The following is a 26,578-nucleotide window of genomic DNA, read 5'->3' on the forward strand; positions in this document are numbered from 1 at the left end:
TATGGGGAGCATAAGAGAAGACCTAAAACACAGAAAGTGTAATGGTTAATTTTATGTGTCAACTGGGCTAGATTATGGTACCTAGTTGTTTGGTCAAACAGCAATCTAGATGTTGCTGTGGAGGTGTTTTTTAGATGAGATTAACATTAAATCTGTAGACTTTGAGTAAAGCAGAATAATTCCATAATATGGGTGGGCCTCATCCAATCAGTTGAAGGCCTTAAAAGAAGAGACTGAGGGGGCACCTGGGTGGCTCAGTTGGCAGAGCATGCAACTCCTAATCTCAGGGTCGGGTGTAGAACTTACTTAAAAAAAAAAAAAAAAAAAAAAAGAATAAAAAGAGAAGAGACTAAAGTCCCCAGTGGAGGAAGGAACTCTGTCTTTAGGCTTCCTTAGGACTCAAGACTGCAACATTTACTCCTGCAGGCATTTCCCACTGGGCTGCCCTGCAGATTTTGAACCTGCCAGTCTCCCTTAACTGTGTGAGCTCATTCCTTAAAATGAATTGCTCTCTGTATATACATGTGTGTACACGCGTGTCCACTCGTGTACACACACACACTCCATTGGTTCTGTTTCTTGGGAGAAACTAGACCAATACAGGGAGTTCTACTCTATTTATAAATGAGAACAATTTTCTACCAAATCATAAATTATAAATTTAATGGGATTTAAGTCAATCTTTGAGTAGGATTTTCATGAAATTTAACAAAATTAATGCTAAAGAGTTAAAGGATTAAGAAAAACTAAGAATTTTGAAGAAGAATATGGTGGGGATATTAGGCTGCTAAAGCTTAGCATAAAACTGTAGAAATTAAAATTGCAGGGGCGCCTGGGTGGCTCAGTTGGTTAAGCTTCTGACTATTTTTTTATTTATTTTTTATTTTTTATTTTATTTTTTTTAAGCCTCTGACTCTTGATTTCAGGTCAGGTCATGACCTCAGGGTCATGAGACTGAACCCTGCGTCGGGCTCATGACCCTGACCCTGAAGTGGAGCCTGCTTAAGACTCTCTCCTCCCTCTGCCACCTCCCCCTTGCCACTCACTCTTTCTCTCTCTTAAAAATATTAAAATTGCAAGTTATGTAGAGGGATACATTTGTGAGGTCCCCATTTGTACATGGGAACTTGAATTTAATGGTGAGGCGTTATAAATTATAGAGAATAACGGACTATTCAATAAATAGGCTGAGACTCTCCATAATGGCTTTCTACAGAGAAAAAAATAAAATTAAAATCCCTCTCTCATAGCACATACAAGATAAATCCCATATAGATTAAAGACCAAAAGTAGAAAAGCGTAAAACTTAAAAAACACAGAAGAATATTTTTGTAAAGTAGAGATAGACTTCTCAAATAAATCCAAAAACTCCCATGAACCAATTTGACAATATTAAGATTAAAATCTGGCAAATACTAAAACATTTCATAACCAAAGTTAAAAGACAAGCTATAGACTGAGTGAAGATGTTAGCAATGCACACAACTGACAAATTATTACCACCCCGGAAATATATAGATTTGCAAATCAAAGAGTAAAAAACAAATAATCTAGCAGAAAATTGGCAATGGATATGAATGGATGATTCATAAAGAATCTGAATATCCACAAACTTATGGACAGATGCACAGCTCCACTGGTAATCAGAGAAATACCCACTAGAACAACCTAATATTTTATTTCATTAAAAAAATTTTTTTTAGGGCAGCCCCGGTGGCTCAGCGGTTTAGCGCCACCTTCAGCCGAGGGCCTGGTCCTGGAGACCCGGGATCGAGTCCCACGTCGGCTCCCTGCGAGGAGCCTGCTTCTCCCTCTGCCTGTGTCTCTGCCTCTCTCTCCCTCTCTGTGTCTCTCATGAATAAATAAATAAAATTTAAAAAAATTTTTTAAAGTAGGCTTTATCCCCAATGTGGGGCTTGAACTCATGACCCTGAGATCAACTGTCCCATGCTCTACCTGACTGAGTCATGCAGGCACCCCTAAAATAAGATAACATTTTATAATCATTATATTGAAAAATAAAAAAGAAATCTCATCTACTGAGGGCTGGTGAATGTATGGGTAGATGGGAACTCTTACAGACTGCTGGTAGGAACCTAAGTTAACTGTTTTGAAGAATAATTTATTAATGTCTAGGGGAGTTGTATATATATATATACAACCCAGCATTTCCACTCTAGTCTATCCCCTAGAGAAACTTGCACACCAGTGCACAGGAACGGCCATTGCATTTCTCCATAGAGGGGAAAAGTGAGAACAACCTAAATGTTCCTCACTGGGTATGTGCTGTGTTATTGCCTATACTTTCTCTTTGTTTGAACAGTTTCCTCCTCCTCTTTCCATTGTCTCTGTCTCTCTGTCTGTCTGGCCCTGGCGGGTGGTGGGTGTGGTGGGAAAGCCCCAGAACTGGGATCAATGTAGGCAGAAGCCCAAGAAGCATGAGTCTATGTATGAGGAATGTGTATAGAAGCCTCTGAAGCTGGTCCTGAAAGTGGGAGGAAACAAGGCCACTGTCAGGTTGAGGATGCATTAAAAAAAAAATGGGAACCACAGACAGCAACAAGTTCTGAAGAATTTAACACCCACTATATGCAAGGTGATAAAGACACAACCCAATCGCTTTAAATAAATTCAAGCGTCAGTCCACATCCAGATTGATTCTACCCCAGAAACTAAAAAAAAAAAAAAAAAAAAAGAAACAACAACCCAGGTTTACTGAGATATAATTCACATACCATATAATTCACCCATTTGAAGTATACACTTCAGTTTCTTTTAGTGTGTTCACAGAGTTGTGCAACCATTAGTATAAACAATCACTGCTGACTTTATTTGATTTTTTTTTTTTTTGGCTTAAAACAACAAAAATGTGTTCTTTAATAGGGAGACTAGAAGTGAGAAATCAAGGTGATGACAGAGTGGCTTCCATCTGGAAGCCCCGAGCAGGAATCTGTTTGATATCTGTCTCCCGCCTTCTGGCAGCTGCTGGCAGTCCTTGGTATCCTCGGCTCACGGCTGCATCACTCCGATGCCTGCCTCCACCTTCACACGGCCTTCTCTTCGGGGTGTCTCTGCGTGTTCTCTCCTCTTCTCATGTGGATACGTGTTACTGGATTTAGGGTCCATCCTAATCTAGTATACAGGCTGGGACGTAATCTCAGCCTCTTTGAGGACAAAAAAAATGTTTATGACAAACAAGGACAGGAAAAGGAAAAGAGAAAGAAAGGAGGAAAGCAGGTCTAGATGAAGAAAAAGGGTGGAGGGAATCAAAGAAGAGTATTAAAAGAAGCAAAATGGGGAGGTGGGGTGGGGTGGGGTGACTGGGTGACGGGCACTGAGGGGGCACTTGATGGGATGAGCACTGGGTGTTATGCTACATGTTGGCAAATTGAACTCCAATAAAAAATAAATAAAAAAAATAAAAGAAGCAAAATGAAGACCTTATGGAGAATGAAGCGGAATGCCTCTGAGGTCAGGCTCCTAGAATCCTAGAAGTCTGAGTACTTCTGAAGAGCCTCCTGGAAGCTCTTTAGCTAAGCAAGAAGGACAACAGAGCTTTTCTTTTTTTTCCTCTCTTTTTTTTTTTAGACTTAATTTTTTTTAGTGCCGTTTTAGGTTTATAATAAAATCGAGAGGAATGTAGAGATTTCCCATATATCCTTGCCCTTTCTCAAGTGCGGCTCCCCCATTATCAACACCACTCGCCAGAGTAGTACATTCGTTACCAAGATGCTCCTCCCTTGACTCATCTTCATCCCCCAAGGTCCTGTGTTTACATTAAGTTCAGTCTCCGTGTTGGACATTCCATGGGTTTGGTCAAATGTACGATAACGTAGATCCTTCATTATGTGACCATACAGAGTGTCTGTGCTGCCCCGAAAGTTCTCTGGGTTCTGCTCATTCGTCTCTGCCCCCTCTCCCACTCTGGGCAACCCCTGATCTTTTCATTGTCTCCGTAGTTTTGCCTTTCCCTCCAGAAGCTTTCAACCCGTGGAATCCACTGCAGAGAAAGAACCCAAGAACCTTCTTTTCATTGCCTGAGATATTGGAATTTTCTAAAATTATTAAAACATTAGGGATTTCAGTACCGTAAAAGAGGAGATCTAGGACAATGACCGCCAGTCCACAGAGGAACCGAAGGACACCTTAGAGTCGACGTGTACCAAGGCCGCACTTTACGATGACCCGGACCGGCTATTAGAGAGCTCAGCCAGGCTGCTGCGCGCGGGGTGCAAGCCCTCGGCCCGGCCCGCGCCCCAGTCCTGCGTAGTCCTCACGACGGACTCAGGAAAGGCTGGAGGCTTGCAGGGTGAATCAGCCCCCTGCGGGGTTGGGGGGCCGTGGCTGCGGGCCAGGGGGACAGGAACCTGCCGACACTGGTGCGGAAGCCTTCAAGATTCCCACGGAGCAAAACAAATGGGAAGGCAGAGAAATGCTTGAACAGAGGTAGGGCAGTGATTTAGGGAGAGCGGCGCGGACTGGCCCGTGGTGGGAGCACCTGGAGGCAGCGGACGGGGGGCGAGCGCCGGTGAGTCCATCCCACAGGCCAAGGGCCCCCAGGCCTGGGCTCTGAGCAGCCCGCGGGAGGCCTGAGAGCCAGGTCACGGCGTGCACTGGAGGCGGCGCAGGGGCTTCAGGGGAGCAAGTGCCAAGAGAGCTGGAGCTGCGCCCCATTTACCCAGCGTGGCTTTGCGCTGGTCACACCGGCCCATCTGCCCTCGGAACAGAGTTGTGGAGCAGGAGCCGAAACCGGGGTTGACCGGCCGTGGCTAGGCTGCCCCGCACTGAGGCTTGGAAGGCGTCTGGGGACTGTGGGGCCTGGGCCAAGGAAGCCGCGGGGCGGGGGTGGGGTGGGGGGATGGGCACAGAAACCAAAGGGCTCAGGTGGATGGCGTGAGGGTGTGTTTCACTAAAACTTTCTTTGTTCAATCATTTACCTGGCTCTAGGATGAGGCCTGTAGGATGAGGCCTGTAGGATGAGGCTTGTAGGATGAGGCCTATAGAATGAGGCCTGTAGGATGAGGCCTGTAGGATGAGGCCTGTAGGATGAGGCTTGTAGGATGAGGCCTATAGGATGAGGCCTGTAGGATGAGGCTTGTAGGATGAGGCCTGTAGGATGAGGCCTGTAGGATGAGGCTTGTAGGATGAGGCCTATAGAATGAGGCCTGTAGGATGAGGCTTGTAGGATGAGGCCTGTAGGATGAGGCCTGTTGGATGAGGCCCAGTTGAGAGCTCCTCTTAGTAAAAGGTCAGCGGGGGTCCAGGCAGCTGGGGAATGTGTGCTTTTTCCTGAGCTCAAGCTTCCTGATTCACAGGGTGAAATTCAGCTTTCTTATTGCGTCTCCGAGAAGGATGAGCTCATTGGTGGTGATAAGAGCCACCCTCAGTCTTCCCTTCTCTTCTCCAAATGCTGGAGGAAGTGGGATGTGAGCTCTCAAATGTCACAGAAGCCTACAAAACGCTGACTCCCGGATGCCAGGCATAGCTGGGGTTGGCTCGGAACGGGGACACAGGGCGACATCATCATCTGCTAAGAATTCATTGTTCTGCAACTTGCCTGGGACACAATGGCGAGGCAGGAGCAGGAGGGCTGGACGTGGGGCAGGGTGGGGGCAGGCGGGCTGGGTGTGTCTCCCAAACGCAGCCGTCCCGGGGGTGGGGAGGGAACCAGCGGATCAGTCAACAGGCCCACTGTGTGTGGGTTTAGGATACCAAGAGGCAGGGACTCGAAAACCCCCGACACTACAAAGCAAAACAAAACAAAACATGCACCCAGACAAAGAAAGGGAGGGGAGAGCACCGTTTCGGGCCATCTTGATCTTCACCGCTTTAAAAAAAAAAAAAAAGAAAAAAAAAAGCATTAAAGCAGTCATGAGAAAATTGAGAATTTTATTTCGTGTCATGCATTCGAATCATGAACGGTGGGTGGGCACCGGGGCCTTTGGCAGAGTCTGGGGTGCCATTTGAATTAGGAGGTCTGGAGTGAATGGTGCCGGACTCCCTTGTGGGTGGAGGGGCCTGGAGCAGACCCCCCTGACGCTTTCCACAAGAGCTCCAGCGGGCTGGTAGGGGGTTAGAGAGCATTTTATTTGCTTCTTTGTTTGTGGTGTGTTTTCCAGATTTTCTTTTATGTGTATGTACATGTGTGTGTATTTTTAAAACCTTAATTTTATTTTTTAATTTATTTTTTTTTAAATTTTTATTTATTTATGATAGTCACAGAGAGAGAGAGAGAGAGAGAGAGAGAGAGGCAGAGACACAGGCAGAGGGAGAAGCAGGCTCCATGCACCGGGAGCCCGACGTGGGATTTGATCCCGCGTCTCCAGGATCAGGCCCTGGGCTAAAGGCAGGCGCCAAACCGCTGAGCGACCCAGGGATCCCAAAACCTTAATTTTATTAATGTAAAATCACACAGTTAACATGTTATTGTGTTCTCGAACCCAATTATACTTTATGGCGAGAGGAAACTACGTCCCCTTCAGCCATTGCTCCTTTTGGGACTTTTTCTATGCATTTATGTGCATACGCAGAAACATACAGATGAGAATCAGATTGTTTTGGGTGCGTGGCTTATTTAAAAATGTAAGTGGCAGGGGCGCCTGGGTGACTCAGTGGGCTGAGCGGCTGCCTTTGGGTCAGGTCATGATTCTGGGGTCCTGGTTGAGCCCCAGGTCTGGCTCCCTGCTCAGTGGGGTCTGCTTCCCCCTCTCCCTCTGGCCCCTTCCCTGCACTTGTGCTCTCTTTCTCTCAAATAAACAAGTAAAATCTTTAAAAACATGTAAATGTAAGTGACGTCGGACTGCACATTTCTTTCCTCAACTTGTGTTTTTGACCCAACAGCGCACCTTGGGTATTACCATGGCTCTGCTCCCTGCTGATCCCCGCAGCCTAGTCAACGCACCTTGGTTAGTGACTCCGCTATTCCCTCTTTCATGGACTCTTAGGCTGTTCCTAATTTTTCATTCTTGCAAACAGTCGCCATCCTTCAGCCCCCCCCACCACCCCAGACACAGAGACGAGGCCTCCTCGGGCAGGTACAGAAGAACCGGGCTCTTGGATTTTCTGCTTCAGGAGACAGCGGCACCTGCCGTGCGTGGGCCTGCAAGAGCCGCGCTAGGTCAAGTGAGAAGTGGCTTTTATTTGGGGGCGGCGGGGACACGGGGGTCTCCCAAAACCCAAGGCGGGACACAGCTGGGCAGGTAGGAGCCGCAAGAGCAAAGGCCGCTCCCCGTCACCTTGTCACCCCCCCCGCCCCTCCCTCCGTCCTCCCGTCCATCCCGACAGCGCTTCTGCTCCTCGAGCTTGCGTGGCCGCGGGCCGCCCGCACTCTGGTCTAGCGTCTCTCCTCCCCAAGTACCCGCCAGCCGCTTCCTAGGATGTCGGGGCCCCCAGGTCAATGTTTGTGGGGACGAAAGTATGGTTGCTTTCTAGCCAGCAACGGGGCCGCCCGATTTCGGGTCCTGGGCTCAAACCTGATCCGATCAAGCTCGTCCACCTGAGGTGGAGGCCGCACCTGCCTCTTCCAGTGTCGTGGGTGTGGCAGTCCTTCCAGAAACTCCAGACGCAGGTCAGGGGTTGGAATGTGTCGCCTACAGAGGTGTGGTCTTCGAAAATCGCAGGAACCGTGCTGTGTTGTAAAGTCTGTAAGCAGAAGTAAGAATAACCCGGGCACCCTAAAAATGTTCCCTTTCTTCTTCCTCCTCCTGTGACCCCAAACCCAAATCTGGAAATGTAAGTGAAGTTGCGTGCACGAAGATGCTCTAGGAGTGTTATGCATGATACTGATATATTGGAATGGACACAGTGTCTCGTACTCAGAGGACGGCTACATAAAATGTCCATTGTTTGGTAAATTGTGCGTCGTAAGTGACATTCCTAAAAACTTAAAATAACCAAGGACATGCATATTGTAACATATAGTAATAGGGGGCGTAAACGCCTATTTGTGCAGATGGTAATTCGTACATATGATCATAGCTGCATAAATAAGAACGAACCCATATTATATACACGTGGCTGGTGGCTGGTGGTTGGTGACCCTTCTCGGTAATGTCTGAAGACCACCTGCCGTGGACGCTGAGCTGGGACAATGGGCAATAACAGCCTCTACCTCACCGCTGCACCACCAGGGTCTAGGAGAGGACGCGTAAACGACCCCGAGCCAGTACTGGCGGAGTGAGTGGGTGAACCACGAGTGGATCTTTAGGCTACGAGTGATCGGAGGGGGATGAAGTCCGTGGCCAGTGTGCTGTGGGATTGCAGCCTCTTGCCCGGACGTTCGAGTGAGGTGATGGGACCGGTGCACGGCCTCGGGAGGCCCTCATGGTGCAGCTTCCGTGCTTCCACGCCCTCAGCTTTCCCAAACTAACCCCCATGGAGGCGGGAAGCTCGTAGGAGCCCCCTTGTCACCGTCCCAAGGCCGCCTCTGGCAGCCCAGCGGACCCTGTCGGCGCACTCCCTGTACTCCCCACTTGGTTGGCACCGCAGGTGGGGGGCTCGGTCCCCCGTCCACGCCTGAGACCAGTGACAGGTCCCGTGACGGTCCCCACAAGGACACAGGGTCCTCCCTGTCCCAGCCGAGTACGTTTCTGCAGTCGGGCTGAGGTTGCGCTAAAGCCCAAGCTCTCTGTCCTGAGAGAGAGGAGGATGCTGCACCGTCAGTGCACGAGGGGGTGTGCGTGTGCGTGTGTGTGTCTGAGAACCAAAGTCTGAGATCCAGAAATCTCCCGAGTGTCCCGTGTGTCTAACATCTACCAGTGCCTGTCTGGGCTGCAGCTTCTTTTGGTCACTGAACATCCTCGACCCTCCATTGTTCAAGATTCCATCTCTTGCCTCTTTTACCTAGTTTTTTTTTTTCTTTTTAGATTTTATTTATTCATTTGAGAGCGAGCGAGCGAGCGAGCATGAGAGTGAGTGTGAGCAGGGAGAGGGCAGGGCAGAGGGAGCGGGAGAAGCAGACTCCCCGCTGAGCCAGGGGGCCTCCATCCCAGGACCGAGACCAGGACCTGAGCCGAAGGCGGGTGCTTCACGGGCACCCACGTGCCCCTTCTTTTGCCCGGTTCTGTTCCCCCTCCCAGGTGACATTGATCCTTTTCGGTTCCTGTGTCCTTCAGGCTCTGGCACCAACCTGTTTATCATCGAGATTCTCGGTCTCAGGGGCTGCACGCACTCTCAGCACCCCTCCCTTCATAGACAGGTAAGCTGTCCTCCCTGCCACCTGCTCACCTGCTCCTCCCGCGGTGGCAATGTGCGCGGGGTCTCCGGGCCCTTGGAAGTCACTTCAACACTTAAACATTTACTTACTTGCTATGTGTCCGGCGTCTTTCTTGGTGCGGGGAGCATAGTAATGGACGAGGGGAGTGGCCCCTGTCTTAGTGCCCCCCCCCCCACCAGGGAACTCGCTCAGTAGAATCACTGCATGATGATTGCAGCTCCGTGGTGAGAGAAGGCCCGGAGGGGTGCAGGTGCCAGGGAAGCACCCCGGGCTTGGGCTGAGTCAGGGTGGGCACCTAGGGAAGAGCACTGAGGGGGGGGAGGGGGTGTGAGGTGGCAGGCGAAGGGTGGTGGGCGCCGCGGGATGGGCTCCAGGCCAGCGGCCCGGCCTGTTGGGCACCTTGGCTGTGCAATGGGCCCCGCGATCCTGCATTTCTAACCAGCTCCCCGTGGCTCCAGAGCGGCTGGCCCGCGAACCTCATGCTGAGCAGCAAGGTTCCATGCCAGCGGTTCTCACCCTTGGCTGCTTTTTGAAGTCATCCGGGAGGTTTGAAAAATCCTGATGCCTGGATGCCCCTTCCAGGGACTGGTTGGCCTGGGCGTGGAGATCTAAAGACGGGCAAAAGTTCCCCGGGGACTTAATGTGCAGTGGAGTTGAGAACCCTTGGTCTGGGCGGGGGTGATCCCATGAGTCAAACCCAGAAGTGCCGGGCTCCGTCGGAAAGCGGCTTCTCCGGACCCGAGGCAGGCGAGGGAGGCAGGGGCTGGGCCACGCTAGGCCTCTGGTCAAAGGTTTGGTTTCTGTGTGCTAAGGGCACCAGGAAACCGGGAAAGGTTTTAAGCAGGGCGTTAAGCTTGGTTTCTTTTTCTTTTCTTTTTTCTTTTTTTTTTTTTTTAAGCTTGGTTTCAAAAGGATCTCTTTGGCCGCACTGGGGGGCAGTTGGAGGGGAGGACTAACACCGGGGAGACCAGAGAGGCAGTTAATGGGCGAAAGCTGGTGAGAGATCGTCGTTGCTTGGTGCCTTCTGGGTTCCCAGGAGCGAGCTCTGGGATGGAGTTCGGTGGGCAGGACATTTGTTCTTTCCTGAGGAAGTGGGGAGAGAAGCCCGGGGCGGGCAGAGAGGAGCCAGACTGCAATGCAGGTGAGGGGGCGCAGGACGTGGAACCCCAAAGACGCCGTGGCGGGACGTGGATGTTTTGAGCTGAGGGTTATCGAGGCCCAGCAGACTCAGGAAGAGTTGTTTTTTTAATTTTAATTTTATTTTTTTTACTTCTCCCTTAACTGCCTAAAGGAATTTAGATAGAGGGCCCGTACCAGGAAGAGAGCTAATACCAGAGATAACTCTCCGTATCAGAAGGACTTATCTGACTGGTATGGCAAACATTTATTTACCAAACATTTGCTCTTCCCATCTTCCTGTGAATTGCCTTCCGCCCCTTTGAAGTTCCAGAGCCGAGGCCCTTCTCCTTAGCTCAGCGCAGCGGACACGCCTCAACCGCCCGCCTGCCTTTGAGCCTCATATCGTCGCGGTTCCTGTGCGTTGGAAATTAACTTTTTTTTTTTCTCCTGCTAATCTGTCTTACGTCATTTAATTATTCAACCAGCCAAAGACCTTAGGAGGGAAGAAGGGAAAAGTTTTCCTCCCCGCTGCAGGCATGACAAAGCCATGGCCAACCGCACCGGAAGCCCCAGAGCGCACTTGGGCCTACAAATGCCCTCCACTCCCCGAGAGGCCAGGCGTCTGTACCCCCGTCTCGATCAGCTTTTGGGGTGGGGCTGCGGTGGGACAGTGGCTGCCTGAGGCTAGCGCGGGGGCTGAGGCCTGCGTGGGCATCTCCGCGGCTGGCCTGCTGGGGCAGCGGGCGCAGGGACACGGGCCGGGGGGGAACAGGCTGCTAATGGAGGCAGAACCAGTGGGGCCAGTGACTCATTAGATTGATTAGATGCGGGCGCTCATGCACTCCTTCACTCGCTCAGCAAATATTTACTGAGGCCTCTTATTATTATGTACCAGGCACCATTCAAGGCACTGGGGTTTCAACAGTGAACAAAACAGACAAAATTCCTTATCCTTGAGGAGCTTATATTATAGTGAGGGAGTCGGAATAACGAATAATGCAAGAGAAGCACACAGAGGGTAAGAAAGCCAAGTACCTGCTGCGAAGAACAAGGCGGAGGGGGAGGATTGTGTGGGCGCGGGCGTGGGGTGTCACCATCTCAGGGGGGTGGGGGTGAAGGCCATATTAAAAAAGCCACTTCTGGGTAAAGACATAAAGGAAGTGAGGGAGCTGGCCATGTGGATACTGAGGAAAGAACATTCTCCGGGAAGATACAAGTACGATGACGCTGGAACTCGAAGTGACGGAGAAAACACGACTAATGGAGACTGAATTGACAAGCGCATCACATTGTGGCTGTTGCATCGGCCGTCGCAGACGCGAGGAAGTATTCCTCCGGTATTATCACGAGCAGGTCACTTGTTACTATAAACGAAATACCCGCCCACCGTCACGTCCGAACTATACGCCTTGGTCAGTTGCGACCTTAGGTTGTCCATCCATACGAGAGGTTGGCAAAAAAAATCAGTAAAAGGCTTTGGTATTTACAATAAAATATTTGTTTTTGTTTTTGTTTTGTTTGACACTAGAGAGCATTGTATATTTTACTATTATTGATAAATTATGTCCTGGACATCCCTTGTATCTGTAAAATTATATGCCCTCGGCCGTCCCACCCAAGGTGGTTGTGAAACGTTTATCACCACGACACCGGGTTGGAGAAGGATGGGGACATGAGCGAGGCCCTGGTGGTGCCTTTATGGATTCCTGGCCGCAGGTAACCCGAGGACTTTAGCGCCCAGGAAAACAAAGCTGGGGTCTCCGGGTTCCACTTTCCACTTGAAACCCCTTGAGTTCATCTGGTTACCGCGGTGTCTCCTCAGCTGTCCCAGACTCAGAGTCTCTTCCTCTCTGTCCACGTCTTTGGGTTGCTACTGAGTCTCCCAGAGGGACTACCTGGCAGTGGATTCTCCGGGGGACCCCCAGAGCTTCAGTTTTGCACAACACCCCAGACCCCGGCTCGTCTGGGTGGAGGGATTAGACATTTTATCTTCCTCAAGAGGGTTTGGCTTCCCTGCATGTAATAACCTGATTAGCAATGGCTGATATTTGCGGTTTTATTAATGGCAGCTGATATTTTTGAGCAGGTGCCCTGCGGGGAACTTGACACGTGTTATATTGGATGCTCACTACCGCTCGCCAGGCCGCTTTACAGAAGGAGAAATTAAAACTCATAGAAATTAAATAGCTTGGGGCCACATGACAATTAAGGTAGAGTCTGGATTTGAACCCAAGGTCTGTGGGACCTTGAAGATAATGACTTAAAGCTACTATTCTATATCGCACATGGGCTCTAGCTTTGTCTACAGTATAAAAGAAAAAAAATACACAAATAAGTAAAAAAAGAAAAATTGATCAGCTGACATTTTTATAGAGCATTACAACCTGACTGGACTGTTCCCACTACAGCATCTTCCCAAGAGGGAAGGCAAGTGGGGCTGCTCGAGCATGTCGTAGAAGGTTCATTGAAAACGTCATTAGACTATTTTCTGTGAAATAGTCTCTTTGGACCGAGCAACCTGTTTATTTATTTATTTATTTATTTAGCCATTTTCTGAGCAAACTGTTTAATGAAACAAAGCCAACCTCACTGATGGTTTCCTGTCAGCGATTCCCAGGAGCTCAGTGACAGCGGTGGGAGCTGACGCCGTGAGGCCCCCTCTGCGTGGCCCACCTCAGTTCTGCAGCCCTGCCTTGGGCGCCGCTGGGGGAATCCTACAAATATCCTGTACTCTAAAGGTTTTGTTTATTTGTTCATTTGAGAGGAGAAAGCGAGAGAGCGAGCAGGGCCGGGAGGAACAGAGGGAGCGGGACAATCGGAGGCCCTGCTGAGCGCGGAGCCCGACGTGGGGGCTCCCCCTGAGGACCCCGAGCCGTGACCTGCGCTCAACTGACTGAGCCAGCCAGGCGCCCCCAAATGTTCTGTGCTTTAGCCAAGTTCCTTTGCTCGTGTGTCCCGGGGTCGCGTAACCGGCGCAGAGAGAAGGTCTGAATCCACCCCTAGTCTATCATGACTTAAAATTACTTAGAGACGTGGACAGCAGTGAAGATGATGGGAGGCCGCGGCCCTACTGAACCCTTCCTCCCCGCCTTCCTCCCTCACGCCCTCCTTCTCCAGGGCACCCAGCCGCCCGCGGAGATGAGCCAGGCCTGGCTGCTACCCCTGAAAAAGTCACAGCTGGGGAAGGAGGCCATCCAGAATGACATCACCATAACTTTATCATTTACTTTATTTTTTTAAAAGACTTTATTTATCCACAAGAGACACAGAGAGAGGCAGAGACACAGGCAGAGGGAGAAGAGACTCCCTGTGGGGACTCGATCCCGGGACCCCGGGTCATGCCCTGACCCCAAGGCAGATGCTCAGCCACTGAGCCACCCAGGTGCCCAAGACAGATTTTTTTTTTAAGAAAATGACATAAACCCACTTTTTGTGGATCATGTTTTACTCAGGCAAGAGTGCGGGGAGTCACTCCCATGGTCCAGCAACGGGCCCCGGCGATGCCCTTGCAGACGCTTCTCTGCTCCCCGGGGCAGGGGGCCTTGGGGCCACGGAGGACGGAGCCACCTGTGATCCTGTGATCTCACGGGGCCCCTTGACCGTTACCTTCTCTGCTTCCCTCTTGATGTGGTGGCAGCCGGGAGGGAACCAGGCCCGGGAATGGGGAAGCACGGGGGGGAGGGGGGCAGGGAGCTAAGCTTTGGCCTAAGAAAAGCATCTGACAAACCTACAAATAAACTGTTGTTATAAAGGAAGGTATAAAAAATGCGTGTAAGCAAATTCATTACCTTATTTGGGCCTTTATGCTTCGTCTCTACGTGGCATGTGTCCTTTCATGCCAGTGACTGACGTGTGTGAAGCCCAAAGTTTTGGAAGGTTTTCCGGTTTAGGTAATTCTGGAAGGGTCCAGAATGCGGTTCCGGTAAGTCTCCCAATGAAAGAGAACAAGGCCCCGGTGCTATCTCTGAGAGGGACGGGTAATAAGCATCCGCCGCACCGCCTAATGAGCATCTTGGCGGAGATTAAAAGCTGGGTACGTGTTTTTCCAGGCTATACATATAATTTAAATTTAAATCTTTATTTATTTTTTCACCGATTAGTCTCGAAGTTGTTTTCTTAGGAGCAAACACTGCGCCACTGCGTATTTCCATTGTAAAAAGGAAAAAATAAAATATCCACGAAATGCCAAGAGGCCCTTTAGGTTTTTGGCGAAGTGCCAGTCCCGTCTCCCCTGTGGAGACATTGGGTCATTTATTGCCTCGCAGGTGCTGTTTGTTTCCTAATCCCTGCCCTACCTGTTTCTCAGTGTCTTCGGTCTTGCTTGGAGTATGGAGCATGTTTTCGTTTTTCCTCTTCAAAGATTGTGTGCGTGACTGTGAGAGCGGTTTATGGTCGCTGCAAAAATGTGCCAGGTGCAGAGTGATGAGAGAAGCAGGAAGGACCCCCACCTGCACGCTCCTAGTACTTGAGTAATGAGTATTGGCAGTTCCTATTCATATTTTGTCTTGTTTTTTTCCATTTGATTTGCTTTATATATATATATATTTAAGATTGTATTTATTTATTCATGAGAGACAGAGAGACAGGCCGAGGGAGAAGCAGGCTCCCTGTGGGGAGCCCGATGTGGGACTCGATCCCAGGACCCTGGGGTCACGACCTGAGCAGGAGGCAGATGGTCAAACACTGAGCCCTCCAGGCATCCCAGTTTTCTTTATATTTTTGATATAATTGAATCAGATTGTATTTTTCACTGTTGTCTCCTGTTTTCTTTCCCTGACATTCTTTCTTTCTTTTTTTTTTTAAAGATTTTATTTATTTATTTATTCATGATAGACATAGAGAGGCAGAGACAGAGGCAGAGGGAGAAGCAGGCTCCACACAGGGAGCCCAACATGGACCTTGATCCCGGGTCTCCAGGATCACACCCCGGGCCAAAGGCAGGCGCTGAACCGCTGAGCACCCAGGGATCCCCATTTTTTTTTAAAAGATTTTTTTATTTATTCATGATAGACATAGAGAGAGAAAGAGGGAGAGGCAGAGACACAGGCATAGGGAGAAGCACCCTGATGTTATTTCTTAAGCAGTTTTATTATCATTCAAGCAAAGAACTCTGTCAACATAATTTTTATTTATTTATTAAAAATTTTTTTTGCAAAAAGATTTTATTTGAGAGTGAGAGAGAATAAGAGCAGAGAGGAGAGGCAGAGGGGAGAAGCAGCTCCTCCGGCATGGAGCCGACCCCCCTGCCCCCCACCCCCCGACGGGGCTGCATCCCAGGACCCCAGGTGACGGCCTGGGCCAAGGCCGATGCCCGACCGGCGAGCCGCGCGGGCGCCCCTGTGCACCTAGTTTTCACTGGCTGAGTCACTGACTGACACTGTCTCGGAGATAGTTACTGGGTGATTTTTCAAAGGTAAAATCATGCTTCTCATACACGCGTAAAGTGAGCATGTCGGGGCAGCCCTGGTGGCTCAGCGGTTTAGCACCGCCCCTGGCCCGGGGCGTGATCCTGGGGACCCGGGATGGAGTCCTGCGTCGGGCTCCCTGCGTGGAGCCTCTGCCTGTGTCTCTGCCTCTCTCTCTCTCATGAGTAAATAAATAAAATATTAAAAAAAAAAGTGAGCACGTCGGAGATCTCACTGAAATCATTCATGAATGAGGGACCCCGAAAGGTGCTGCCACTGGCTCAGGGGGGAACGGAAAGGACCGCAGCGGACCCAGCTCAGGGAGTTCTGGAATGATTTACTCTCCTGGGGGCAAAGCCTCCACCACCTGTCACTGGACACAACTTCCTTGCGTTTCTAAGGACCCAGGAATTTGCATTTTCATCTGCGTCTAGACCTTAGTCCCAGACAGCGAACGGCACGGAGGCTCTCACGGTTTTCCTGGCAAGATGTGATGTGATTTCACTCGGCTGCGGGGCTGTGCATGCTGCGCCTCCGTGGACACGCGTGGGCCGGGAGGCCTGGCTTCCTTCCGTCTGAGAACAAGGCGCCGAGTGCTCAGGTGTCGAGTGAGGACGGCTTGGCTGGTCTCTGAAAGGCCTTCCCGAAGCTCTGGGGTCCCCGTTTCCCCGATTACTTCGCGGCCAACGTGCCCACAGGACGAACCGCCGTCTCTCTGTGTCCCCTCACACCTTCCTTTCTGCAGGGGCGCACACGCACGGTGTTCCATGCTACGTCCTCAGGGATGGAACGTCACAGTCCATGCATCCTGAAATTAAAACAATTTTTTGAGTCAACTCTGCAATTGTGGGTTTTCTTGCAAGATGATGCCTTTCGATGGCTTTTGAGCAGGTGGCAATCGTGACGCAGAGGCTCAGGGCACGCATGCACACCTTCGCCCCGTTGCTATTTCCGGGGGCGACTGGACGGCTTCTACTGTTTGACTTTTCAGGCAGCAAATCATTTAAAGGAAGGAATGGGAACCTTTGGTTGTTGTCTGAAAACCTGTGAACTTCTGGAAAGGGCAGCCTCGAACCTTGCAGAATGGGTGGCAGCGGCCAGGAAGATGGCGAAAGTCTCTTGTGAGGGGCGCTGTGTCGCCGACAGTGTAGGGCCCACAGAGGAGAACGCGGACGGGACAACGCGGACACCGAGGACTCAGAGCCGGCAAGTGACGCTCCAGGGTTAGGCTGAACGTGGAGAGAGTTTGGGAGAATCTTCATTGACTGTTTTCACTTAATTTTCCTTTTGAACGTAAGCCCAAGGGTGACATAGGATAAACATCTACATTCCATTAGTCTTCGAAAGAACTGCTCTTTCAATAAGTGGTGGAGATTAAAAGCTGGGTGGGTGCTTTTCCAGGCTATACATATATATATATTTTAGGATTTTATTTATTTATTCATGAGACACACAGAGAGAGGCAGAGACACAGGCAGGGGCAGAAGCAGGCTCCATGCGGGGGGCCCGACGCGGAACTCGATCCCGGGACTCCAGGATCACGCCCTGGGCCAAAGGCAGGTGCCAAACCGCTGAGCCACCCGGGGGTCCCTCCAGGCTATACATATAATTTAAATTTAAATCTTTGTTTTTCAGGGGAGCAGAGCGTCGTGTCACAGATTAGCTGCTGTTCTTACGCTTTCTTCGCAGTACGTGGCATGAGGGCGCTTCTTGCTGTTGATGGTTTTAAATTGATGACGTACAGTAATCGCTTTACGGGAAGGAGAAACCGCTGTAAGAGTCAGTAGGTTACAGGATGCATTAGCGTTTTAGAAACATTAAAAAAAAAATTGAAACCGAGAAGCAAACAAAAACCATGAGCCTTAGAGTTGAGGAAATACGGTGTTTGCCTTTGGTCAGTGGCTGGAGAAGGAGCTGGAACATGAGCTTCCTCCCACTTCCTCGACAGAAGGGATTTGGCGACCCAAATAAAACAAAGCAAACAGCAATCCCAAACGGTATTATTAATTCTTTTTCAGATTGCAAAAGCCCTGCTTGTTAGAAGAAACTCGACGGATGAATGGATAAATGAAATGAGGTGTGCTCACCAAGTGGAATATTTTCGAACCATAAAAAGCCATGACGTGCCGGTGCAGGCTACTCCGTGAGCCTAGGAAACATGCGGGTGACAGGGGCCGGACACCAGAGGACAAATACCATAGGATTCCATTTACACAAAATCTAAATGCAGAATAGGCCAAATCACAGACATAGACAATGGACAAATGCCCCACAAATCAGGGGCTGGTGGGGGGCGGTGCCTGGGAAGCGAGCGCCTCGTAACAGTGAGGTCTCCCTTCGGGGTGTCACAGCTGTGTTGGAGCCGCTTAGCCGTGACGGCTCCGCACCGCCGGCCGCGTCGTTCGTGCCCCGAAATGCGTGATGCGAAAGGTTAAAATGCTAGATTAGCGCCACGCGGATTTCACCATAATACAAAATAGATAAACAGCCTCCCGCAAGTTATATTTGTTGAAAAACTTAGAAAAGTCTGAACTGTAAGGAGAGAGAGAGAGAGAGGGAGGGAATGGGAAGGCCGCTTTGTCGAGGGAGCCTCGAGTTCCCTTGGTGCCCGAGCTTGCCTCCTGCCCCCTCCTGCCCCCTGCTGCCCCCTCCTGCCCCCTGCTGTCCCCTGCTGCCCCCTGCCCCCTCCTGCCCCCTCCTGCCCCCTGCTGCCCCCTGCCCCCTCCTGCCTCCTGCCTCCTCCTGCCCCCTCCTCCCCCCTGCCCCCTCCTGCTTCCTGCTGCCTCCTGCTGCCTCCTGCCTCCTCCTGCCTCCTCCTGCCCCCTCCTCCCCCCTGCCCCCTCCTGCTTCCTGCTGCCCCCTCCTGCCTCCTGCCTCCTCCTGCCCCCTCCTCCCCCCTGCCCCCTCCTGCTTCCTGCTGCCTCCTGCTGCCTCCTGCCTCCTCCTGCCTCCTCCTGCCTCCTCCTGCCCCCTCCTGCCTCCTGCCCCCTCCTGCCTCCTGCCCCCTCCTGCCCCCTGCTGCCCCCTCCTGCCCCCTCCTGCCCCCTGCTGCCCCCTGCCCCCTCCTGCCTCCTGCCTCCTCCTGCCCCCTCCTGCCTCCTGCCCCCTCCTGCCTCCTCCTGCCCCCTCCTGCCTCCTGCCCCCTCCTGCCCCCTGCTGCCCCCTCCTGCCCCCTCCTGCCCCCTGCTGCCCCCTGCCCCCTCCTGCCTCCTGCCTCCTCCTGCCCCCTCCTGCCCCTTGCCCCCTCCTGCTCCCTGCTGCCTCCTGCTGCCTCCTGCCCCCTCCTGCCTCCCCCTGCCCCCTCCTGGCCCCTGCTGCCTCCTGTCTCCTGAGCCCGAGTGAGCAGGCGCGGGGCTGCAGGTGCTCCTCCTCCTCCTCCGGGGCCGCGAGCCTGGGCCCAGGGCTGCCGGGGAGCACCAGGGGCTCCACCCAGGGACCCGGAGCTTTGGCCAGGCCGCCGGGAGGCCGAGCTGGGCCCGGGAGCAGAGGGTGCCAGGAGCGCCGAGGGAGGAGGCCCGCGGCCCGCACAGCAGCCCCCCAGAACCTTGCTCCAGCTCCCCTCACGCCCCCTCCCCTCGGGGCAGAGCACCCGCCGGCCTGAGCAGGTGGGAGCCACGGGGCCCCGACACGGAAGGCCGCAGCGGGCTGGCCCAGGGGAGCCCCACCGACCCCGCGGGATGCAGGAGCAGTTAAGGAGCCACCGTCTGGGTGCTGGGCATCTCTGCAGGCTCCGCTCTCGCCTGGGATCTGCTCAGGTCAGCACCTGTGGGTTGTGGGACCTGCCCGCCACCTCCCGTCAGGGAGGACAGGCTTGTCCTGCTGCCCCAGGTGCTTGAGGGCCGGGGTGTTCGGACCCCTGTCCCTCCCCCGGACGACGCTTCTATCAAAGGGCACGGGCTCCCCACAACTCCCTGTGCACCCCAAGGGAGACGTGGGGCTTGGCCGCTGTCCCTGGGCAGGCCCAAGGACCGATGAGACCTTGGGTTAGGCCCAGGTGGGGTCGGCGTTTCATCTGCTCCTTCCCGGGGTGCGGGGCTCGGAGTCCACCCCAGGACTGCACTCCCCGGAGGGGAGAAGGCTGCGGCCTGGTCCCCCCCAGGAAGGGGTCAGGGCAGGTTCCAGGGGTCCGTCTGTGGCCCTCAATCAATCTTCCTGTTGGAGCCCCCTTGTGTATCCTCCCCTCTGTGACTCGGGGTGACTCGGGGTGCCTCCGGCTTCTGAGCGTTTTTGGAGTTCTGCTTAGAAATGCCCTGCTTCTCTTTGGTAGTCTTTCTTCAGGTAGTTACCTTTCTCCTCTCTTGCCAATTCTCGCTCTCTTTTTTTTTTTTTTTTAATTATTTATTTATTTATGATAGTCACAGAGAGAGAGAGAGAGAGAGGCAGAGACACAGGCAGAGGGAGAAGCAGGCTCCATGCACTGGGAGCCCGACGTGGGATTCGATCCCGGGTCTCCAGGATTGTGCCCTGGGCCAAAGGCAGGTGCTAAACCGCTGCGCCACCAGGGATCCCCTCTCTCTTTTTTTTTTAAGATTTCATTTATTTATTCACGAGAGACCCAGAGAGAGAGGCAGAGACCGAGGCAGAGGGAGGAGCAGGCTCCCTGCGGGGACCCGACGAGGACTCGATCCCAGGACCCGGGTCACGCCCTGGGCCCCCAGACGCCCCAACGGGTCTCTTCTCCCAGGTGCTCTGTTAGCACGTGGGCTGCAGTTGGCTCTTCGTGTCACCCCAAGTGGAGTTTGTGTGTCTGGTTTTCACTCCTACTGTGTTAAGGTGGATTCTGAGAGCAGGGCCTTTAATACACTCTGGACCTGGAAGCCGGCCGGGCGCGGCCTCGCGTGGTCGGATACTTAGTCTTCCTCCTTAGGGCGGGGGTCAGCCTGGTGGGCGTCAGAACCCCCGGGGGGCCCTCGCAACACACCGGAGCCACAGCCTTGTCTCGACAAATTCCAGCACCTGGGAGTGGCCCGGGGCGCCCAGCAATTCTGAGGCACAGACTGAGGTGAGGCTTGGGGATTTCTGCCATCGGTTCCTCCCGCAATCATTTTTATTTTTATTTATTTATCTTTTTAAAGATTTTTATTTATTTATTTATTCATGATAGACATAGAGAGAGGCAGAGACACAGGCAGAGGGAGGAGCAGGCTCCATGCAGGGAGCTCGACGCGGGACTCGATCCCAGGACCCTGGGATCACGCCCTGGGCCGAAGGCAGACCCAACCACTGAGCCACCCAAGTGTCCCTCTTTTCCATTTCCATTGAATTGGGTTTTAGTTCAGTTTGTTTTAGCTCAACAGATGTCCTTCCTTTGTTACGTCTTAAAAATCTTATGTGTTTGTTTCTTTTATATAAAAATATTCTAAAAAAAAATATTCTAGGCTATTTTACCTCCTGTCATGACCAATGCTTTGAAGAAGCAGGGAATTCACTCATTATGAAAAAGCAGATGAAGAAACAAACAAAAAAAAAAAAAAAATATCTATAACCCTTAACTGTTAATTCCAGTCCTAGGGACGTACCCTTAGGAGATAATCTTTGATGTATAAAGAATTATTAAAATGATCACCATATTGCTAATGTTAGCAAAATTTGGCAAAATGTTGAAATTGGCAAAAAATGGGAATTTAATAAGTAAATAGGATGTGCATATCATGTAAAACTATGTATCTATTACAATAGTGCCATGTAAGTATGTTTAAAACATACCAAACATTTATAGCAGGTTGTTTAGTGAAAAAGTTATTTGTAAAATGGCATATCCAGTGTAATATCAGTTTTCCTAAAGAACGTCTGACCTCCACCAGGTGATAAATGTCAGTTAACATCATTGAGAGTGGGATAAGCCCGTTTCCTGTGCATTTCCCAGGATGGACTGGGAACACACATCCTTTCTGGGGTATCTATACCCTAAGATGCGTCACCTGAACCACGAAGAAACGTCACATAACTGCCCACTGTGGGGCAGCTGATAGAATGACTGGCCTGTGTTCTTCAAAATCCTGAGACCACTGACCTGGCCACTGAGTCAGGAAAGCAAGTTGCTGTGAAAAAGAGTATTTGGACAATTGGCATCGTCTGAATATGGACTGTGGGCTAGATATTGACAGATATTGATACTGGTATTGGTATCAGTACTGTGGTTATGTAGGGAGCTACCTTTCTTTTGGGAAACAGACGTGGAAACATTCAGGGGTTAAGGGAGCCTCCAGCTTAGTCACATTTGATTTTAGCCAAAAGGCCGAGAAGCGATTCCAGCTCAATCTCAAATGGTTCAGAAAATAAATGTCTGTAATACAGGAAAAAAAAAAAAAAAAAAAAAAAAAGAAACAAACAAAAACACCCCCAAATGTCATCTGTGGCAGGGCACCCCTCTGCTGGGGGCGCTCCGTCCTCAGGAAAAAGACTAGAGAATGCGACATACTATAACTAGCCTCGGGATTCGGTGTGTTCCAGAAAAGCGAGGATCCGCGTGGCGTGGGCTTTGGTAGTGACATCTCGGGGGGAGTGGGCACAACCTGGAAAAGCAAGTGGTGGGCATCTAGGAGGAACATTTGAAGAAACGTGAAAAATAAACTTGAGGGTGAAGGTTGTAGCCTGAGAACCTGTTTGGGGATCGGTAGAGTTGGCAGGTTTCTTGCTGCCTTCATTTCCGGATCTGTGAAATGGGTTTCCTTTCTCCAGCTCCCTCCTTGCTGAGGGGGTGGCGAGACGGAGGACTGAGAGAGCATTTGCGATGGGTTCAGAGTTCTTTAAAGAAAAGCCAAGAGGGCTACAAGGCATTTATTCATTAAGTATGAAAACCTTTCATCCTCCCCCCCCCCCCCCCCCACCTGGAGACCTCGGTTATAGAGAAATAATGCAATAATTGTGTTGCAACATGTTTTTCCTCTGGTCGGCTTCCTATTCCTCCGGATTACTCCAGAGGCATGGACATTTAGGCCTCAACCGAAGGCATTGATTGGGAGGCTTTCTCCCAGGGTTGGCCCACTTGGAACCTAGGTAATCCAAGCTAGAGGAAAAGGCAAAAAACCCCAGCTTGTTAGCACACACAACACAAAGCTTTTAACTCAGATCAGAGAGTTCGGTTGGCCTTTACGTGTGAGCCTGTGAGCTGGGGCCTGGAGGCGGTTGAGTTCGGTTGGAAAGGGGATGGCAGGAATGTTCTTGCTTTTCCTCAGTGAAGAGTTTGTTGGGGTGGGAGGCGGGAGGGGGAAACTTGCCAAAATGGGAAAGGAGGAGCTAGAGAAGGGTGGAGGGAGCTAGGAGCGCACTTGAGAGTTATCAGGAGCTGAGGCCTCCTTTCATGGAAACCTGGCTGTTGGGTTGGTTGATGTGTTTTTCCAAACTCCAAACCCCTGTGATCCAGGACTGTGGCTTTAGTCATTATCCAGGCGCTGGTTTGCCCTGGTGCGTAAATGGCCAATTATCTCAAACTGTCAGAAAGGGCCCAGGAGTCTCCAGGAAGGATCAGTTTCCTAAAGTCAGGGAATGGGCTGACCCACTTTTAAAAAGTTGCAGGCATTGATCCGGAGACAGCATGGCTTTGTGCGGGTGTCTGGAAGTGTGGGGCGGGAATAGACTTTCATTTTCTTAAAAACGGCTCGATTGAGATGTGATTCACGTACCACACAATTCACCCATTTAAAGTGTACAATTCCCTGGTCTTCAGTGTTCCACGCGGAGGTGTGCAGCCATCACCGAGGTCCATTTTAGAACATTGATCACTTCAAAAGGAAACCCTGTGCCCTGCAGCACCCCTCCCTCCCCAACCTCCCGCCCCACCTCGGGCCTAAGCGACCGCGTCCTTTCTGCTCCTACAGATTTCCTCATTCTGGACTTCCACACGAATGGGGTCATGGGATCGTGTAACACGTGGTCTTCTCCGATTGGCTCCCTTCCCTTGGCCGACCGTCTTCAAGCTTCCTCCGTGCGGTGGCGTGTGTCGATATTCCATTCCTTCTTGCAGTTGAATGATGCTCCGTTGCATGGTTATGCTGCTCTTGGTTCATACGTTCATCAGCTTGTGGACGTTTGGGCTGTTGCTGCCTTGTGGTGATTGTGGACAGGCCGCTCGACACAGCCGTGTAAAGGTTTCTGCGTGGACAAGTGCCTTCGGGTGTCTCGAGTGTGTACCCCGGCCTGGAGCTGTGGGCCACTCGGTGATCCCATGTTGATGTCTTTGAGGGACGACCGCGCCGGTTCCCGCAGCGGCTCGCTCATTCACACCTCCACTGGCAACGCAACAGAGTCCCGACTTCTCCACATCCTCACCAAAACTTCTTATTTTTAAAAATATTTATTTATTTATAAAAAAGATTTATTTATTTATTATAGACACAGAGAGAGGCAGAGACGCAGGCAGAGGGAGAAGCAGGCCCCATGCAGGGAGCCCGACGTGGGACTCGATCCCAGGACTCCAGGATCATGCTTTGAGCTGAAGGTGGCACCAAATCGCTGAGCCACCCGGGGATCCCCTTTTTTATTTTTTATTTATTTTATTTTATTTGTATTTTATTTTATTTATTTATTTATTTATTTATTTATTTATTTATTTATTTATTTATTTTACCCTTTTTAAATTGTAGTAGCCATCCTGGTGGTTATTGTGTGGTACTTCATCGTGATTTTGATTTGCATTTTCTTAATGACCAGTCAGTTTTTGCATATGTTGTGGGATAAGGTTCCCACTCCATTCTTTTGCATGTGGCTATCGGGCATCATTTGTTGAAAACAGTTTTCTTCCCCATCGAATGCTTTGGGCAGCTTTGCTGAAAATCAGTTGACCACACACACACACACACACACACACACACGTATATATACGGGTTTATTTATGGATTTTAATTTTTACTCCATTGGTTTATATGCCTATCCTTGTGCCAGTGTCACACTCTCTTGATTATTGTTGTTTTGTAGTAAATTTTGAAACTGGGAAGTGTGAATCTTACTTTGTTCTCCCTCACAATTGTTTCTGGCTATTTTGGTCACCTGAAACTCCACATGAATTTTACAATTATCTGATCAATTTCTGTACAGAAGTTAGCTGATTCTGATAGTTTTTTTTTGTTGTTGAATTTATAGATCAGTTTGGGGAGTTTTGCCATCTTAACAATGTTAAGTCTACTAACAATGGGATGTTTTCCCATTTATTTAGATTCTTTAATTTCTTTCAAGACCATTCTGCAGTTTTTATTTTTTTATTTTATTTTATTTTTTAAAAGATTTTATTTATTTATGTGAGAGACACACACACACACAGAGGCAGAGACACAGGCAAAGGGAGAAGCAGGCTCCATGCAGGGAGCCCGACGTGGGACTTGATCCCGGGACCCCCAGGATCACACCCTGGGCCAAAGGTGGCACTAAACCGCTGAGCACCCCCCCGGGCTGCCCCGTTCTGTAGTTTTTAGAATAGAGTATAAATTTTGCACTTCTTTATTAAGTGTACTCCTAAATATTTTATTCCTTTTGATACTATTGTGAATGGACTTCTTTTCATTTCTTTTCTTTTTTTTTTTTTTTTTTTTTGCTAAGTAAAATAGCTGACAATTTTGTTTTCACATTTTGCAATACAAATGAAAATTGCTTTTTTTTTTTTTTTTGCCCCACCACTCCCCTGCAAAAACTATTCTCTCTTTGATAGGAAGAGGGAACAAGTCTTCCTGTCAGAAAACAGAGTCACAGCACCATGGTCTCCTGGTGACATAGAACAAGTAATGTAAAATGGATATGAAGAAGTTCCCTCTCTTATCTGCACCATCATGGGACAGGTGGGAGGTCTCATCACTGGGGGCCCAAGCATCATTGGCATGAGGCCTCCTCCCATAGGTGGCCTCATTCCAGGAGCAGGTCCCACTGGCATCATCCCTGGAGGAGGAGGGCCCTTCCCTGGCGTCATGGGAGGGCCCCAGATGGGCTGCAGGCATCATACCAGGGCGAGGAGGACCTGGGAGGCTAGGAGGTGGGCTCATTGTCCCTGCAGAAGGAGGAGCAAAGAATGGTCGGGCTCTGAGCCCGCTCTTCCATCCATTTCTGATAGTAGCCTTTCACATTCTCCTTGTGTTTCCTTCCACTGCCGTGTGTCTTTCTCACAGATGGAGAGTCAGGGGTGAGGTGTGTGTCGCAGTCGTCACAATAAAACAGGCATGTTGCTCTGCAGTCCCGTGGCTGCCCTGTCCCTGATTTGTCTTCTTAATTTGATTTTCTGATTATTCATGGCAAGTACTTAGAAATACAACTGATTTTTTGTATTTGATCTTGTATCCTGCAATCTTGCTGACCTAGCTTATTGGTTCTAATGGTAATTTTTAGTGCATTTCTTAGGATTTTTAAAAAATTTTTATTTATTTATGATAGTCACAGAGAGAGAGAGAGAGAGAGGCAGAGACACAGGCAGAGGGAGAAGCAGGCTCCATGCACCGGGAGCCCGACATGGGACTACATCCCGGGTCTCCAGGATCGTGCACTGGGCCAAAGGCAGGCGCCAAACCGCTGCGCCACCCAGGGATCCCTTCTTAGGATTTTTTAAAAAGATTTTATCCTGAGGATAAAATCCCGAGGATTTTTTTATATACGAGATCATATCATCTGTGAATAGAGATAGTTCTACTTTTTCCTTTCAGTCTGGATACTTTTTATTTCTTTTTCTTACCCTTTGTCCTAAGGGATGGTCTTCAGAGTTTGGAAAGACTAAAATGTACCGGACCAATCTCTTGAGAGAAGCTCAAAAGTGTACCCACCGTGTGCTCAGCATCCTACTTGGTGATCATATTTGTATCCATTTATTGAAAACAAAACAAAACCTATGTGGAGCACTCATGGTGTCCTAAAAGTCTAATGA

General features: G+C 50.4%; 1 long non-coding RNA gene across 1 annotated transcript; it reads right to left on the minus strand.

Annotated features, from left to right (window-relative positions):
- Positions 1-2,696: 2,696 nt before the first annotated feature.
- On the minus strand, positions 2,697-5,580 carry LOC144323121 (uncharacterized). The gene is made up of 2 exons (XR_013388655.1): positions 4,938-5,580; positions 2,697-3,164 (listed from the first exon to the last, which is right to left on the minus strand). It is a non-coding gene; the product is annotated as an uncharacterized LOC144323121 (long non-coding RNA).
- Positions 5,581-26,578: the final 20,998 nt, after the last annotated feature.

Source organism: Canis aureus, chromosome 11 (genome assembly GCF_053574225.1).
Source record: "Canis aureus isolate CA01 chromosome 11, VMU_Caureus_v.1.0, whole genome shotgun sequence".
NCBI classification, from domain to species: Eukaryota; Metazoa; Chordata; class Mammalia; order Carnivora; family Canidae; genus Canis; species Canis aureus.